Genomic DNA, 17095 nt, shown 5'->3' with positions numbered 1-17095 from the left:
CCACTCGTAAATAATGCCACCAGAAGTATTTCTTTATACAAAGAAGTTTATTGTACAAATCTTCGACGAGACGTTAATATTAATACTAATAATAATACTATTCATTCCCTGATCGCAAATACTTGATAAACTTAGAATTAGGCGGGTTCAGTTGTTGTATTATAACATCGATGTTGGCATAATATATATTTTTTTGTTATCTTTGCACCTGAATGTCAACAGGCTCATTGGGTGGGTTGTGGAAAAAACACAATAATTTAGATTATGCACCAAACCTGCTATTTACTGTTAGCAAATACGGTGACTGGCTATTTCTTATTGGCTTTGCAAGGGGTTTCATTTTCGATAAACTGCCCTGAGAGCGGATGACTGAGAAAAATGGCCGAATTCACAGCAATTTTGTTGAATAGCTCGGTCAGCAAGCTTTGCTAAAACAATCAGACAGCTAGTTCTCGGTTTCCAACGACTTTGCTAGCACGTACGGGAATATTAATTCAGTATTGACCGAAACCATCACCTCGAGCTTTCCGTCCGTCTAATTGTTGAATAATACTAGGTGGTTTATAGTTTCGTCTACATGTACATCGATTTCCGCTCCAGCTGTTGACCAGTTTGGGATGAACTAGAAATAAATATATTCAACCCGGCTACGTGTATGCCAATAAATATCAGGCGATATACGCTGACATTGAGGTAAATAACTACAGTTAATGAACAGTACAGTCATGTAAAACACATTCTGCGGACCAAGCTAGCCCGATGACAATACTAGGCTTAGGTAGGTATTATGGCTGCGGTGTTTCATTTCTGCAGTTGCCAGTTAAAACTGACCGAAAACTTCTGCAGAAAAAAAACCGCAATAAAGTCTACTGATTTTTTTCCCGCTTAATATTGTTTTATTAGGTACGTATTTTTTTGGTGTTGCATTGCAACTGAATAATTCACCTAGCTTCTAATTCTAACAAACACTTATGAAAATGGACTTGGTATGAAATATCGTTTGTAAATTATAAGTTCCAGTAATAAATAAGGTTTAAAATATCCACGAATTAAGTTGTAAAGTTTAGATAGCCGGCCACATATCCAAATGGTTTCGCTGTCAACTATTTCGAATTTAGAGACTATGTGAAGACAAGTGGTAGTTAGGGATTGTGAGATGATTTGGGTGGGAAAGACAAACATGGCACTTTGCACAACATTGTTTCTTTGCTTATAATTAATGTTTCCTTCGCAAAATACCGCCCCCTTTCCCTCCCCCAAAACGATCCCTGAATCCTTCACTCATACCAGACTCTTCATGTTTCTGGAGTGCAGTATCACCTTTTATTATGTCTCTCAGTTAGTACGTGCAGTGTGATTGGTCAATTTTGGGGGCCTTATTTCAATGTATGGCCTGCTAAATTTGAAAGTTGTTCCTTTCTCGCACCCCGATTAACCTCACAGATATAATAAAAATCTTACTAACCTCGTTTTCTCGGTCAATACTGTAGGTTATGAATCCTCGTTCTTTCCCGTTGATTTATGGCCCGCCAGCGATTATAATCACCGGGAAATAAACTTGGTCTGTAACTTACAATATGGACCTCGAACTCGGTAAGTAAGAGGTATAACTACAAAATTATTTCAACTGCAACTTTCGTTGTTGTTTTCAGTTCCTAAATAGAAACGAAGAAAACAAAATCGACTCAAATATCGAATTTTGAAATACTGAGGAACAACCCTTATCTCCTTAGAGTACCGCTAAAACTGCCTGGCCAATAGTCATGGGACACTAACAATCAAGAAATATTGCTTAAACTTGCTGATTTCGCTTATCAAGAATAACCAGAAGAAAATTTAATTGTCGCCATTTCTCGGCCATGGTATAATGGCTCATATACTATGGCCGCTAAGCCAATCAAATCTCTTGAATTGCATTAAATAATAATCCAGTTTTTAGTAAAAAGCGTTAAATCGCACACTCTGAAGCCGAATTATATTGTTTCGGCACTTTTCTGTTTTATATTAGTTAGCCGTTGGACAGGTTAATGAACATAACTCTACAAATTACTTTACTAGTAATTTGATAATTTACAAATTTCTTTATGTCTAATTTTATAATTTAAATAGTCTTAAATTTGGGGAAGTAAAGGATCTTCCTTTCAGTTCAATATGAAATGGCACTCGAGAAATTCCATTTCTTTGGATATTCAGAGAGCCATAAAACGTATATGCAACCGGCTCCTTACCCCAGGTCCCTCCGTCTATTGTTGCTTACTACTAATTGCTATACCCACATGCAAAGGGTGTTCGATAGCAACCTTTAAACTTTGTATCATTTTATTCTTTCTCTCTTGGTTTTGATTATATGAATGGTCTTGGTTGTGATGGAATCTAAAAATTTCAAGGCGCCAAAAGGGCAACTGTTCAAACAATTATGAAGGAAATCCTACGTGATATCATGTCCGCAACCAATTATGTGGACCGCAAGGATTAAAAGTTTTGGTTGTACCACTACTATCGACTATCCTGGGACCCTGCAGGTGGTCTTCAAATCTTCATTTTCCTATTTGGACAAGCAGAAATGCAGGTTTAATCGTAGATTATGCCGGAAAAGTCACAAATGAGAAAAAAAAATATATTGCTCACTCATAGTTCAGTCAGTCATCTATAAGGGTATACCATTTTAACTTGCAATTTCTCTTTTAGATAAGAGTTAATTTCATTGAAATAATATTGACCGAGTGCAACGACTTAGACCGGTGTGAACTAAAAACTCTGAAAATTGCCCCTTTTGAACTGTATTTGTCTTCCCTGAAGTCGCAAAGGTAAATTTTACTGCAGGATGCTGTACACTAGTCAGGCCCTTTTGTCCATACCAGAAAGAAGGGCCTTATATTTCAGCAAGAAAATAATAAACACTATTACCTTGTTAAACATATTGGAGGCTTGAAAACACAATCAAACCGGTGACAATTTCCTATTTCACCCTGTATGAGCTCCGATAAGAAATTCCCTTTAACGTTTGCGACAGCAGTTCCATCGGCGTCCTGGGCCGTTAGGGACACAGAATATTCTTGTTTTTCTTACCAAAAAGTCGAACTGAGTGCAGCCTTATGTTTTTGTTTACCGAAAGACATAAACAATTGAGAAAGCCGGAACAGTATTGCCAGCCATGTGTAAGTGCAGTAAACCTAAAAATTTACATTTAACCACCCAGCCCTTTCGGCTTCACAAAAACCAACTGGAATATTAAGTACATGGCTAAAATATTTTATCAGGTCGACGCATTCTTTCTTGTTAAGTATGTCACAGTCGAAAACAACACTTGCAAACTCCTTTTGTTCCCTCCCTGGAAAATGAATTCCTTCACGATCCGTTCTCCAAGGATTGCTCTTTTCACGGACCCTTCCGCTATAAGGCCTTGTTTTTCGCATTGCTTAAATTATAAGCCCAGCAGTCAACAGCTTTGAACAACTCCACTTCCTTGATATTCAACGAATCTTTCTCAACCATTTCCTCCAGTATTGACCTCTCGATTGTCACGAAACCATCCGATTTCACAGCTTCCTCAGTTTCTTTCTCGATCACTTTCCAGCAGTGATCCAAAGGGTCTTTCTCTTCGTATTTCTGTGCGTCTAGCAAAACGGTAAACACGTTTGACGCGCTCAGGTTCTCTTGCAGGTAAGCGGAGCATTTGTCGGCCAGAGAAGGAAGCATGTATTTCTCAGTCGCCAAATAAATCATATGCATCACATTGTCCGGTGTCAAGTTCGCCTCATCGCTGTAAATGAAACGAAACAACTCCAACAGGCTCTTGTACTCGCAATCAGAGATCTCGACAGAATCTTTTGTCTCCGCCAATTCACCGTAAAATATGGCGAAAAGCACCGGACTACTAAAAAAAACATTCAGGCTTGAACTGGATTCGAACCCATGACCTCTGCGATGCCGTTGCAGTGTTCTACCAACTGAGCTATCAAGCCAACTAATCTTTCAGATAGCTCAGTTGGTAGAGCACTGCACCGGCATTGCAGAGGTCATGGGTTCGAAACCCGTTCAAGCCTGAATTTTTTTCAGGCTTTCTTTTCCCAACTGCTTAAGTTGCGTACTAACTGCGAGGATCTTTCTTCTATCTAATCTTTCATCTGCAGTTCAATATATGATGTTTCATATATTCATATTCACTAGAAAACAAGTCAAAAATTTCTGCCTCATCAGCCTGTTTTGTTGGTCAAATGTAAGGGCCAGACTGAAGAATTGACTCATTACTTCAAAAGAAAAGAAAACATATTTAAGTTGATACAATTAAAAATTTACATCACTGTTGACATCACTGGAAAGTTTTCAGAAGACTTAAGTTTAACATTTTTTCGAGGGAAAATGCCCTCGGAACCCCCTCGTTTTCTCACGCTAACGCGTTTGCTCGATTGCCAGCCAGTTTTGATCCAATCACAAACTGGCGTTTTAAGACGACATTATCGCAAAATTACGTTGCCTTAGCCCAATCAGAAGGCTCCCCAGGATCGCGATAATAGAAGTAAATCACGATTCATACATCAGGCATCAGTTCTCTACTACTTTATTCTTTTCTGCTCAATAGGTAAAGAAATACAGTAAGTAAATACAAATAACCATACTTGTACACGTTTCTTAAAAATTACTTCAGCAAATGTTAACAATTGAAAAGTCTCCATAAAAGCTACATAACAAATACGTGCACTGATGTCATTTCAAGAAATGATTTATTCAATAAAGCATGCTACATTTGAAGGTATAATGCAACAAAGAACTTCAGTGGTGATAAAAAAAATGATGTTCAAGCATTCGAGCCAAAAAATAAACAAAGTTCGTCCACAACACTAGCAGGGAAAGTATTGTTACTACCAAATAACTCTATATTAAAATTTCGGCAATTCGACTCAATCAAGTGCAGTGAGTAAGTAAAAACAGTAAATACAGTGAGTAAATACAAATAACCATACTTGTAAACGTTCCTTAAAAATTATTTCAGTCTCTGCAAAGCTACATAGCAAATGCATGTACTGATGCCATGTAAAAAAATGATTTATGTAATGAACTATGACTAAGTTGAAATTATTCAGTAAAGCAACCGAGTGCTTCGGTCTTGATGATGTTGAAGCATTCAAGTTCACAAAATAAACGAAATGTTTGCCGACAATAACATGCAAGTGCTGTAGTTACCAAATAACTAAAAACTAAAATTTCAGCGAAAGGGCTCAATCTAGTGTAAAGACATATTCAGCAAATTGCCCTTTTGAAACTGTGGTTTGTCCTGCTGCAGCGTTCGAAAATGAAAATTTCACCCCGGAGGATTCTACAGAGGGCACCCCACCCTGGCCATACCAGGAAGGCGGACCAGTTATTAAAGCGTAAATTAGGTACTTGGTATTCGCTTCTAAAGCAACAGAAGGTTCAAACTCAAATTCAAAGCCTTGATAATCTCCTATTGTACACTTCATGAGCTTCGACGAAAATGAACCCGTTTTAGTTGCGACCTGAGCGTATGTCTTGTAATTGAACACATTCAGGGTCACTAAATATTCACTGCTGTCGCTACCAAAGAGACGAATTGCATGCAACTTTATGTTTTTGTCTACAGTAAGATCTAAATACTCTGTCCAGTCGCTACTATAACGCCACCCTGTAGCTAACGAGCCAAACCTACTGATTTTCTCAAATGACCCAGCTCTTTTGGTCTCACAAAAACCCACTGAAGTATCTAGCACAGAACTATAATACCCCACAAGGTCGCATATCTCTTTCTTACTGAGGATGTCACACTTTAGGACAACACTGGCAAACTCTTTTTATTCCATCACAGGAAAACGAATTCCCTTGACGATCCGTTCACCAAGGATCCTTCTTTTCACAGAGCCTTCTGCTACAAGGTCTTGCTTTTCACATTCCTTTCCAGCCCAGCGATCGACAGCTTTAAACAATTCCACTTCCTTGATATTCAACGTTTCTTTCTCCACCATTTCCTCCAGTACTGACCTCTCGATTGTCACGAAATCATCCGATTTCACAGCTTCCTCCGTTTCTTTCTCGATCACTTTCCAGCAGTGATCCAAAAGATCTTTCTCTTCGTATTTCTGCACTTCCGGCAAAACGGTAAACACGTTTGACGCGTCCAAGTTCTTTTGCAGGTAAGTGGAGCATTTGTCGGCCAAAGAAGACAGCATGTATTTCTTCGCCAAATACATCAATTGCATCACATTGTCCGGTGTCAAGTTCGCCTCATCGCTGTATATGAAACGAAAAAACTCCAACAGGCTCTCGTACTCACAATCAGAGATCTCGACAGAATCTTTTGTCTCCGCCAGTTCACCGTAAAACATGGCATAAAACACTGGACTACTGATCGCCAACACAAACTTGTGAGCCGGAATATTTTTACTTTCACTTCCGGCCTTGGAGTTTCGCACGACGAACTTTACATCGCTCAAGAGGTCTTGGTTAAATATGGACTTGCATCTTTCTCGGATAGTACTTTTGGCAGTTGATTGCCAAAAATCTTTTTTGGCTGCACCAATAGACATGTTTGAAACGACTCTGCGTTTGAACGTTTCCTGTTTCCGTCGCTTCTAATAGCGACTACCTTTCGATTTCAAGGAGAAAATCACGGTGTTACAGTTATGTCACGCATGCATTCAGATTGTAATATCGCAGGCTCAGTTTTGGTCCCAGTCTCTTTGCGGTCGATAACGTTCTGAAGAAAGGAAACCAACTATAGCTGTGGTATTTTGGGCATTGACAAACGGGATAATTCCTCAAAAGCAAGCAAAAATGAAAGTTACAAAAATTTGGCTTCCCGGCACAGAAACAGGCGTGGCGATTGCTAAAACATGGAATTTTCAGAACTGGCGTCCTTCAACCCATTTCCTTTTGTTTATTATTATTATTATTATTGTTATTATTATTATTATTATTATTATTAGTCGCAGCGAAGAAAGGAGAGAACTATGCCGCCACTGTCTCTTGGATACGTTCTGAAGTCTCCTTTGCCATCCTTAGGTCGCCTTTAGTGAGGCGCCATTAGGGGGGGGGGGGGGGGGGGTCTTAATATCCCTTATCCCTGTAATTTTTTGACCAAATATCCCGTATTCCATAAATTCCGGTTACAAATATCCCGGAAATTAAAGTATTGGCCATTTTTCATATGTTACTTTTTTTCTAAATATTTTTTTTCATTTTTTTCATTTTTTGAAATAAACTCTGGTGAGCAGCATACAGCAACAGATCTTGTCAACTTCTTTACTTTGTCCTACCGGTTTCGTCTGATAACACAGACTTTGAACAAGATAGCCGGTGAGGGAACTTATTTTATACCTAATCATTGTAGAACAAAACACGTCCCAACAAGGGTGTGAACAGCGAAAAAACAAAAGCAAACAATAAGCAAGGAACCGCACAACGAAAATGCTGCAGGCATACGCAGGATCTGTATTTGGTAGACCACTCGACTCGCGTTGGAGTTCTACTTTTTTGCTGTGCTACACTGTGCTGACGAGAGCCAACCAGCTCGAAACAGCTGTCCACGGTTGCCGCATTCTGTTGATTCTCGGTTTGGTCTCTATCATGTCGCTGTCGTGTTTAAACGTCATGAATGACTTTGACCTGCGCTTTACACAGGTCTCGCCTCGATCAGGTGGCGCTGCCTCGCTCGAGTGGGGATCGAGTGGGGATCGAGTGCTGTCGCGCTATTTTTAGTACTTCATGTTACCCCCACATAGTGCCTGTTGGAAACGAGTAAGGACTGGAACTTGCCAAATTCGCACGTGATCATTTGTAATCAGATTTTTCGGATAGGTTCTTGTTTTGAATGTGACTCTCGAAGGAACTCTGGAACTATTACTTCTAAATGTAGCGGAATTTATCTTGTACGTCGGAAATAGCGGAATTCTTTCTCAAGGAATGTTATCATGCAATCTTCGAGTTTATCAAGTATTAAAGAGTTTGGTCAAATACAACAGTGCCCATTATGAACCGATGACTGGTCTGATGACTGACTGGAACTGATGACTATATTTTTCATTTATATCTAATCATCAACAAAAATACAGAAAAGGGCATGCATTTAGTAATCCAAGAACGTTTTTCATCAAACATCTGATATGTTACAATTTTTTGCGAATATCCCGTATCCCTGAAACTACTTCTCAATATCCTGTATCCCGATAACTTTTCTCTCATATCTCTTATATCCCGGTAATTTTTTCCGCGAATGTCCCGTATCCCGAAAACCCCTGATAGGGCCTCTTCAGTCTGTCTTAGAGGGTCAAGAACAGTTAGAAGAGCAATTAGAAGCAACGTTCGAGAAGCGGACTTTGAATTAGATAGATGCCTCGCCAAAATCTAGGTCCTATAATTTTTATACATACTTTTTCTTCCGCTTATACTTTTAATAAGAGTTGTTTTTTTCGTCATTAAGGACCATAATCAAACCTCCGAATATATTTTCAGCGATGATAGATCATATGATTTTCTTTAACGAATAAGAGCACTATTGTAACTTGATGAGATTTGTTTTTTTTTCCTTTTTATTCCAAAAAAATTGTACTTGAAAATAGTTTAATTTTTTTAATCGACAAGAATTGTAAATAGGTTTTAATAGCTCTTTTTTCTACTTTTAACTTGTAAATAACAATTTGCTTGGAATATTTTAATTATTATTATTATTATTATTATTATTATAAAAAAGGAAAATTGGAAAATTGGAAGAATTTTTTAATGTATTTAAACTAGAGTGGCTTTCCTTCCAGTTTATACAGTGAACTGAATGTTTTTTTTTTTTTTCTACAAAGGAACATCGCAATATTGTATCATTTTACTGTCTTTTGCAAAAAGCCGTCTTCCTGAGATATTAAGATGAAGATCTGGAAGTTGTTGTTGTTTTAATGTAAGCCCAAGGTTTATATTTGGAATTTTACAATATTTCTTTACATTGATCTTCATTAAACTGATGTATTGAAATATTTTTCTATTAAAAAGACATTTGTTAAATTTTGCTGTCCTATTAAAATCCTACATTAAAATTTCCTTCCAATTTCCTCTCTGAGTCAAGCCCAGTCTGGCCAGTCCAATATGTCACTTCCACAGACCTAGCTATAGTCAATAAGACGATCCAAGGTAAAGGCAAATTATGCAGCCAAGAGCAGGATTTTTTTAACTATTTAATGAAGGCTGCGATGTCCCGTTCAACTTGATCTGCGGCTTTGCAGGAGTGCCAGCTCCAGACTATCCATCTGTTAGCTGTAGCTGCGACTGTATAACAGTCTCGGCAATTGTAGACTGTTTAAAGTGCCCTATTTTCCGTAGGATTTTCGAGAATCGTATGCTTCGATCAAAATCACGACATCTTGGTTTGTAAAAGCAAGCGCAAACTGGGGAGAATAGGGCTCGCGGAGCAGGTTTTGGAGTGGAGGAGGGGGGAAGGGTAAAGCAAACGTGTTAGCGTGAAACAACGTTAACAAGGGGATCCGGGGGCATGTTCCCCCGAAAAAGTTTTAAAATTAAAGAATTCCAAAAAGACTAGAAATGTGTCAAAAACTGTCAACACTCATGTAAATTTTTAATTATATCACTGGCTAAAATATGTTTTCTTTTCGCTTCTCTTAAACTTCCATCTCTCATTCTCAAATACTGTAAAAGTTGTCTATTCTTCGGGATTTTGTGGAGGTTAAAATGGTTCTTATAAGCGACATTTCGACCAGTTTTAATGGTCTTCCGCAGGGTTAGTTGACTTAATTAGTTTTATGACGACCATGAGAAAGACCAGCTAAACTGATCGAAACGTCGTTTTAAAACCTCTAGAAAATCCCGAAGAATAGACAACTTTTACAGTGTTTTCTTTTCTTTTTAACTAAAGAATCAATGCTCCAGTCTGGCACTTACATTGGACGAACACAACAGGCTGATGAGGGATAAAATTTCGACTTGTTTTCTTGTGAAAGCCAGCCGCTTGTGACGACCCAGTGTCGTTTTTCTTGTTTCGTTCGATCGCCTTCTTCTTTGTTCGTTATGACAGCGGGATTGAATGATCCACGATGACGGTAGCCGTACATAATTCTCCGTTTCAAAGATTTTAGCATAATGGCGATAAGTACCTTTCATAAATGAATGTCTTTGTGCAAAAACTCCCTCGTACTTAAGCCTTCTAGGCCCTCTACCTCCGCGGTCCCTGGAGAGTGCCGAAACTACCGAGGGGCCCTAGTCAGGGTTCCTTGAGTTTTCCCACCTCCTCAGTCCCCCCTGCCCTCTCTCGCTCCCCCTGGTAGTTTTGACATTCTCTCTAGGCATGTTCATTCACAGAACTAGAATTTTGATCTGTGAGCGCCCAACTCATTTAAGTGCCATGCTGCAATGCTTACATGATAGTTTTTGAGCCAATCACAAACCAGCATTGTCAGATGACATTATCGCAAATAACTTTGCCTCAGCGCAATCAGAAGGCTCCCCAGTATCGCGATTATAAAAGTAAATCATCATTAATAATTTCTCTAAAATTGTTGCCTGTATTCTATCCTTTTCAATAGGTATACTAAGTAAAAACAGTGGGTAAATAGAAATAACCATACTTGTAAACGTCCCTTAAAAATAACTTTAGCAAATTTTAACAATTAAAAAGTCTATAAAAGCTACATAAAAATACATGCACTGATGTCATTTCAAGAAATGATTTATGCAATGAACCATGCTACATTTGAAGTTATAAAGCAACAAACAGCTTCAGTGGTGATCAATAATAAATGATGTTCAAGCATTCGAGTCAAGAAAATAAACGAAGTTCGTTACCAACAATAGTAGGGAATGTTTTATATATCAAATAACTCTATATTAAAATTTCAGCTCAATATAGTTCAAAGAGTAAGTAAAAACGGTAAATACAAATAACGACACTTGTAAAAGTTCCTTCAAAATTACTTCAGCTCTGCAAAAGCCACATAGCAAATGCATGCACTGATGTCATTTCAAGAAATGATTTATGTTATGAACTACAGTTGAGGTTATAAAGCAACAAAGTGCTTCGGTGTTGATGATGTTTACCAACAAAAGGAGGGCGATTATTTTAGCTATCAAATAACGTTCAATCTGGTGCAAACACAAATTCGGCAAATTGCCCCGTTGAAACCGTGGTTTGCACTGCTAGAATGTTCCAAAATGAAAATTTCACCCCGAAGGATTCTACAGAGGACACGCCACCCCGGCCATACCAGGAAGGCGGACCAGTTATTGAAGCGACAATTTGGTACTTGGTATTCGCTTCTAACGCAACTGAAGGTTTAAACTCAAGTTCGAAGCCTTGATAATCTCCTATTGCACATTGCATGAGCTTTGACGAAAACTGGGCGGTTTTAACTGCGATAACAACCTTATTCTTGAAACTGTACACACTCAGGGTCACTGAATATTCACTGCTGTTGCTACCAAAAAGACGAATTGCATGCAGCTTTATGTTTTTGTCTACAGTAAGACCTAAACACTCTTTCCAGCAACTATAATGCCACCCAGTAGCTAACGAGCCAAACCTACTAATTTTCTTAAATGACCCAGCTCTTTTGGTCTCACAAAATCCCACTGAAGTATCCAGCACGGAATTAAAATACCTCATCAGGTCGCATACCTCTTTCTTACTAAGTATGTCACACTTTAGGACAACACTGGCAAATTCTTTCTGTTCCATCACAGGAAAACGAATTCCCTTCACGATCCGTTCTCCAAGGATCCTTCTTTTCACAGAGCCTTCTGCTACAAGGTCTTGCTTTTCACATTCCTTTCCAGCCCAGCGATCGACAGCTTTGAACAATTCCACTTCCTTGATATTCAACGAATCGTTCTCAACCATTTCCTCCAGTACTGATCTCTCGATTGTCACGAAACCATCCGATTTCACACTCAGCTTCCTCCGTTTTTTTCTCGATCACTTTCCAGCAGTGATCCAACAAATCTTACTCTTCGTATTTCTGTGCGTCTGGCAAAACGGTAAACACGTTTGACGCGTCCAAGTTCTCTTGCAGATATGCAGAGCATTTGTCGGCCAGAGAAGGCAGGGATGTTTCGAAAACGAAGACCCCAAAAGCGAAGACCGAAGACCTAAGACCCCCTCATCGAAAACGAAGACCCCTGATCGAAAACGAAGACCCCCTGATCGAAAACGAAGACCCCCTCATCGAAAACGAAGACCCCCTCATCGAAAATGAAGACCCTTTGATCGAAAACGAAGACCCCCTGATCGAAAACGAAGACCCTTTCGCCTCAGCTCAGACCTAAAGACAAATTCTGTCAAGTGCCTTTGTCAGTATTGACATACACAAGACAGCATTTGTATTAAACTGCGATTTAGGGGAAAATTAGGTATCATTACAAATCCTGGGAGGGGAAGGAGTGGGTTGACAATACTCGTGTTCGTTGACCTAAAACATGGAATCCGGAATCCGGAATCCAGAATCCGGAATCAGGAATCTGGAATAAAAAAAAAAAACAAAAATGAAAATTCGTCGACATGAAAATTTCAACGAAGGTTAAAGTCACTTGGGAAACAGTTTGTATAGCTCTTGAAAAATTACAAAAATTATCAGGAGCCCAGTGAAATTTTCTAAAGTTTGCCTAAGTGTTAGTATTCTAAGACAGTCCCTTTAAAGCGTAAAACTTTAAAACACACCAAAACGACACCTATCTATTTTTATAAAATCAAATAAACGGAATCCGTAAATCAGGAAAGACTTTCTTTTCTTTCTATTTTTCTTTTTCTGTGCAACTTGCCGTATGCTGATTGGCTTTTGAGTAGGGGATTTTCGTTCTTTCGGAAAAGCTAGGGTAGAGGGATGTGTGCGATTGGTGGTGTTTTGACAGGCACAGTAGGCAAATTAGCGCATTCACAATGGTGACGATGGAAATATATCTTTACACATGTCATAACATTGTGACTAACGTATATTACGGCTCAACAAATTGTTTGGGCATAAGGGTGGGAATGGGGCTTAAAATATTTAGACTTATTACCTCTAAATCAAAATCAATAGATCTACCGGCTTCCAAGGTATCTAGAACTAGAGGATATAAAATAATTTGTTATCTACAGCCTGCTATTGTGATGACTAAATTATGGGAAATCGTTCACAGGCTCCTGAAGCTCTTGCTGTATTTCAAAAAAGGCCATCGACATAAAACGTTTCCTTTGTACCGGCAGCTCGACACTCTTTTGTAAAAAGGTGCATAAATGAATACATGCATACATGATTGAATGTACGAATGTATGCCGGCAGGCATGACAGAACCACGACCAAGTGAGTGAGTGAGCGAAGGAACGAAGGGAATGAAAGAATGAACGAACGAACGAACGGACGGACGGATGAGTTGATAAATGAATAAATAACTTTGCCCGCTGTCTATCCAGGGGCCCGTTTCTCGAAAGTCCCGGTAACTTATCGGGCCCGAAATCAAATATTCAAATGAAAATCTAAAGAATAAAAGTGCGGGTCGTAGCTAACAGTTAATTATCGGGACTTTCGAGAAACGGGCCCCAGGGTCGGTGCCAATTCAAAGCTTTTTTTTTTTAAGATGAAATCTAAGCCACCCCAATACGGATTTGTTTCAAGACTTTTTATATTATTATGCAAAGACAGTGAGTCTTGCGAAGAGTTGATGAGTGATAAACGCAACACTGACTCTTTTCTCTAGTTACCTTTCATTGTCTATCTACGTGCTATGGCAGGAGGAAACGTTATCGAGTAGGAAGAGGTGTGGGGGTATTTAAGGGTACGTTTGAAGATTGAGAACCTTTATTCCAAATGAGCGGCTCAACTGCCAAAGCAATTGAAATCTAAGGGAAACTTTTGAAAATTTCACTGGGCTCCTGATTGATATTACAATTTTCCAAAAGCTATAAAAACTCCTTCCCAAGTGACTTTAACCTTCGTTGAAATTTTCATGTCGACGAATTTTCATTTTTGTTTTTTCTTTTATTCCGGATTCCTGATTCCGGATTCCGGATTCCGGATTCCATGTTTTAGGTAAACGAACACGAGTATTGTCCACCCACTCCTTCCCCTCCCAGGATTTGTAATGATACCTAATTTTCCCCTCAGTAAATCGCAGTTTAATACAAATGCTGTCTTGTGTATGTCAATACTGACAAAGGCACTTGACAGAATTTGTCTTTAGGTCTGAGCTGAGGCGAAAGGGTCTTCGTTTTCGATGAGGGGGTCTTCGTTTTCGATGAGGGGGTCTTCGTTTTCGATCAGGGGGTCTTAGGTCTTCGGTCTTAGCTTTTGGGGTCTTCGTTTTCGAAACATCCGAGAAGGCAGCATGTATTTCTTCGCCAAATACATCAACTGCATCACATTGTCCGGTGTCAAGTTCGCCTCATCGCTGTAAATGAAACGAAACAACTCCAACAGGCTCTCGTACGAACAATCAGAGATCTCGACGGAATCTTTTGTCTCCGCCAGTTCACCGTAAAACATGGCATAAAACACTGGACTACTGATCGCCAACACAAACTTGTGAGCCGGAATATTTTTACTTTTACTTCTGCCCTTGGAGTCTCGCACGACGAACTTCACATCGCTCAAGAGGTCTTGGTTAACTATGGACTTGCATCTTTCTCGGATAGTACTTCTGGCTGTTGATTGCCAAAAATCTTTTTTGACTACACCAACAGACATGATTGAAACGGCTCTGGGTTTGAACGTTTCTCTTTTCCTTCGCTTCGAATAGCGACTAGCTTTCGATTTCGAGGAGAAAGTCACGGTATTATAATTATATGTCACGCATGCATTGTAGTAGTGATCGCAGGCTCAGTTTTGGGTCAGTTTGCAAACTGACTAAAGGAAACCAACAACTTCGAAACCAGTACTATAACAGGACATTTCCTAAAAAAGAAGAAAAAAATAAATTGCAAAAAATGGCACAGAGTGAGGCGATAATACTGATAACACATCGAAATTTCAGATCTCGACTTTCGATCCATGTGCTTTTGTTATCATTATTTATTTGGTCAGCTTTATATAGCAACGTGAAAACATTGACTACGGTCCATGGAACCCCTTATTTTATCACCACCAAAAAAAATAAAAATAAATAAATAAATGAAAGTGAGAAAAGAACAAAATAAGGCTAACATAATACGTAGCATACGCCGTTCAAGATCGTTCAAGTTGCACAGGATACTTCAGCCTTGAAATAGTTTGAGAGCGTAAAAGAACTGCTAAACCAAGTGAGGGAATTGGAAATTGGAAGTAAATTTTAATGTAACTCTGTGGGTTTCCTTTCAGTTTTTAAAGAAAATTAGATTAATTTTTTCACGAAGGAACATCACAATATTGCTTTCTTTACTTCATTTTACTAAAAGCCGTTTTGCTCAGATATCAGGATGAAGATCTGGAAGTTGTTAGTTTCTTTTAGGATGTAAGCCCAATGTTTATATTTTATATTTGGCATTTTGCAATATTTCTTTACATTGATTTCCATTAAATTTGTTGAATTATTCATTGATTAAAGAGACATTTGTGTTATTTTCTGTCCTACTATGAGGAACGTTTGGATCCGTTTACCCCTTAAATTACTGCAAAAACCGGAAGGAAAGCCACTCTTTTACATTAAAATTTCATTCCAATTTTCTTCGTTATTCCTGTCCAGTCATGTGCAGTCTAGTATTTCACCTCTTTAGGCCAGGTTAATAAGCGTTTCGACTTTAGGCAAAGGTAGTTTATGCAGGCAAAAGCAGCATTTTCCGGCAGAGTATTCCAAGACTGAGATGTCCCGTTTAACTTGTACTGCAGCTTTGCACCAGTGCCAGCCACACACTATCCATGTGATAGTTGTGGCTGCGACTGTACAACAGTCTCCATTGTTTTACCGCAGAAATCCCGCGGTAATAAAATTGTAGTACCCCAGAGTCTCTCCTGGCGACTAACCGCTGGCCAAAGCGCCTGAGGACTCTGGGTACGAGATTGATCGTGTGTCGGAAATTTAAGGTGGAAACCGGCTTGAGAACACTCCACTGGTCCCCTTATATTGCAGCAAAAATTTGTGAAGTAGCCCACCATGCTGGTTAACAAATGTTTCATCATCAGTTTCGTACCCATCACAGAGAAGTTTGCTCTCATCAACAATCTCGGTCCCTATCTGTTCTTAAATGAAGTGGAGACAAGAGGCCTTGCCTTTAATTCACATGCATTCCCGCCGATGTGCTAGATATAACGGCTGCTCCTGTAACTGATTATAGATACATTTTCATTGTTTATTATTTATTTATTCATTCATTTATTTATCTATCTATTTATTTATTAATTTATTTATAAGCAAAGGTTTAGTTATACATAAGCAAGTGAAAATAAACGATAAAAGCGAACAACGTTTCGGTGTTGTCATGACCGTCCGTTATCAAGTTCGAAGTAATTGAAATAAACTCAATGTCAGAAATAGTTCACCAGAATTGGCAGCATATCTGAATATGTAATGTCACGCAAATAGTTTTCCTTGAATTAAGTCCGATTGGACATTGAGAGATTGCGTTCATTGTCTAGTTGGCAATATTTCGTAAACTAAACAATCTAACTTATTTATGCACTTCTTAAGAACAGAAAAATATCTGCCGGTCAAATATCCGCATTGCTAGTGTAGCGTAGCAAGAGGTACAAATGTTCTTAACATTGTCTTCCCATTGCAGATGTTGACTAACGTACGTTCCCAAGCGTTTAGCACTAGGAAGACGTTCAATGTTCTCGCTATTTACTGCGATCTTCATATTTAAATCTTCCAAGGCATGGGCAGATGACAACTGTTTTGTAGACAAGACCATCACTTTGGTTTTTAAGGAAGCTCGAGGCATTTTTTTTGGACTTGCCGCCTGTCAGCTAAATATTCGATGGTCCAGTTCAGAAAAAATCCAAGGATAATTGAGCTTCTTCAGGACAGTTTTATTTTTGATGGTGTCAAATGCTTCTGAGAAGTCGGCAAAGATCATAAATGTAGTCTCTCCCCTTTTCAATGTCATGGCTTTGATGATGTCGTCTTTAATCCTTAAAAGTACAGTCACTGTGGTTGTCGAGTGACCTTTTCTAAAGCCTGATTTGTTATCTTCGAGCAA

The 17095-nt window shown here is 38.9% G+C and overlaps 3 protein-coding genes and 2 pseudogenes across 3 annotated transcripts in view; all 5 read right to left on the bottom strand.

The window, feature by feature from the left end:
- Positions 1 to 17095, bottom strand: part of LOC146482246 (BTB/POZ domain-containing protein 6-like) — a 75602-nt gene that overhangs the window by 51292 nt on the left and 7215 nt on the right. The window lies entirely within an intron of this gene.
- On the bottom strand, positions 4546 to 6612 carry LOC146482248 (BTB/POZ domain-containing protein 3 pseudogene; annotated as a pseudogene).
- The window catches only part of LOC146482240 (BTB/POZ domain-containing protein 6-like), a 56186-nt gene continuing 50046 nt past the window's right edge, over positions 10956 to 17095 (bottom strand). Inside the window, exon 2 of the mRNA XM_085107517.1 lies at positions 10956 to 11094. The gene's annotated coding sequence lies outside the window, so the exon portion shown is untranslated. The remainder of the gene's footprint in view (positions 11095 to 17095) is intronic.
- LOC146482242 (BTB/POZ domain-containing protein 6-A-like) overlaps positions 11017 to 17095 on the bottom strand; it is a 33197-nt gene continuing 27118 nt past the window's right edge. The window contains exon 2 of the mRNA XM_085107530.1: positions 11017 to 11094. The gene's annotated coding sequence lies outside the window, so the exon portion shown is untranslated. The remainder of the gene's footprint in view (positions 11095 to 17095) is intronic.
- Positions 11089 to 14757, bottom strand: LOC146482247 (BTB/POZ domain-containing protein 6-like; annotated as a pseudogene).

The sequence above is a fragment of the Pavona decussata genome, unplaced genomic scaffold (genome assembly GCF_977016875.1).
Source record: "Pavona decussata unplaced genomic scaffold, jaPavDecu1.1 SCAFFOLD_47, whole genome shotgun sequence".
Classification (NCBI taxonomy): Eukaryota; Metazoa; Cnidaria; class Anthozoa; order Scleractinia; family Agariciidae; genus Pavona; species Pavona decussata.
Note: the sequence above shows the minus strand (reverse complement) of the source record. Positions and strands in the feature narration are given on the sequence as shown.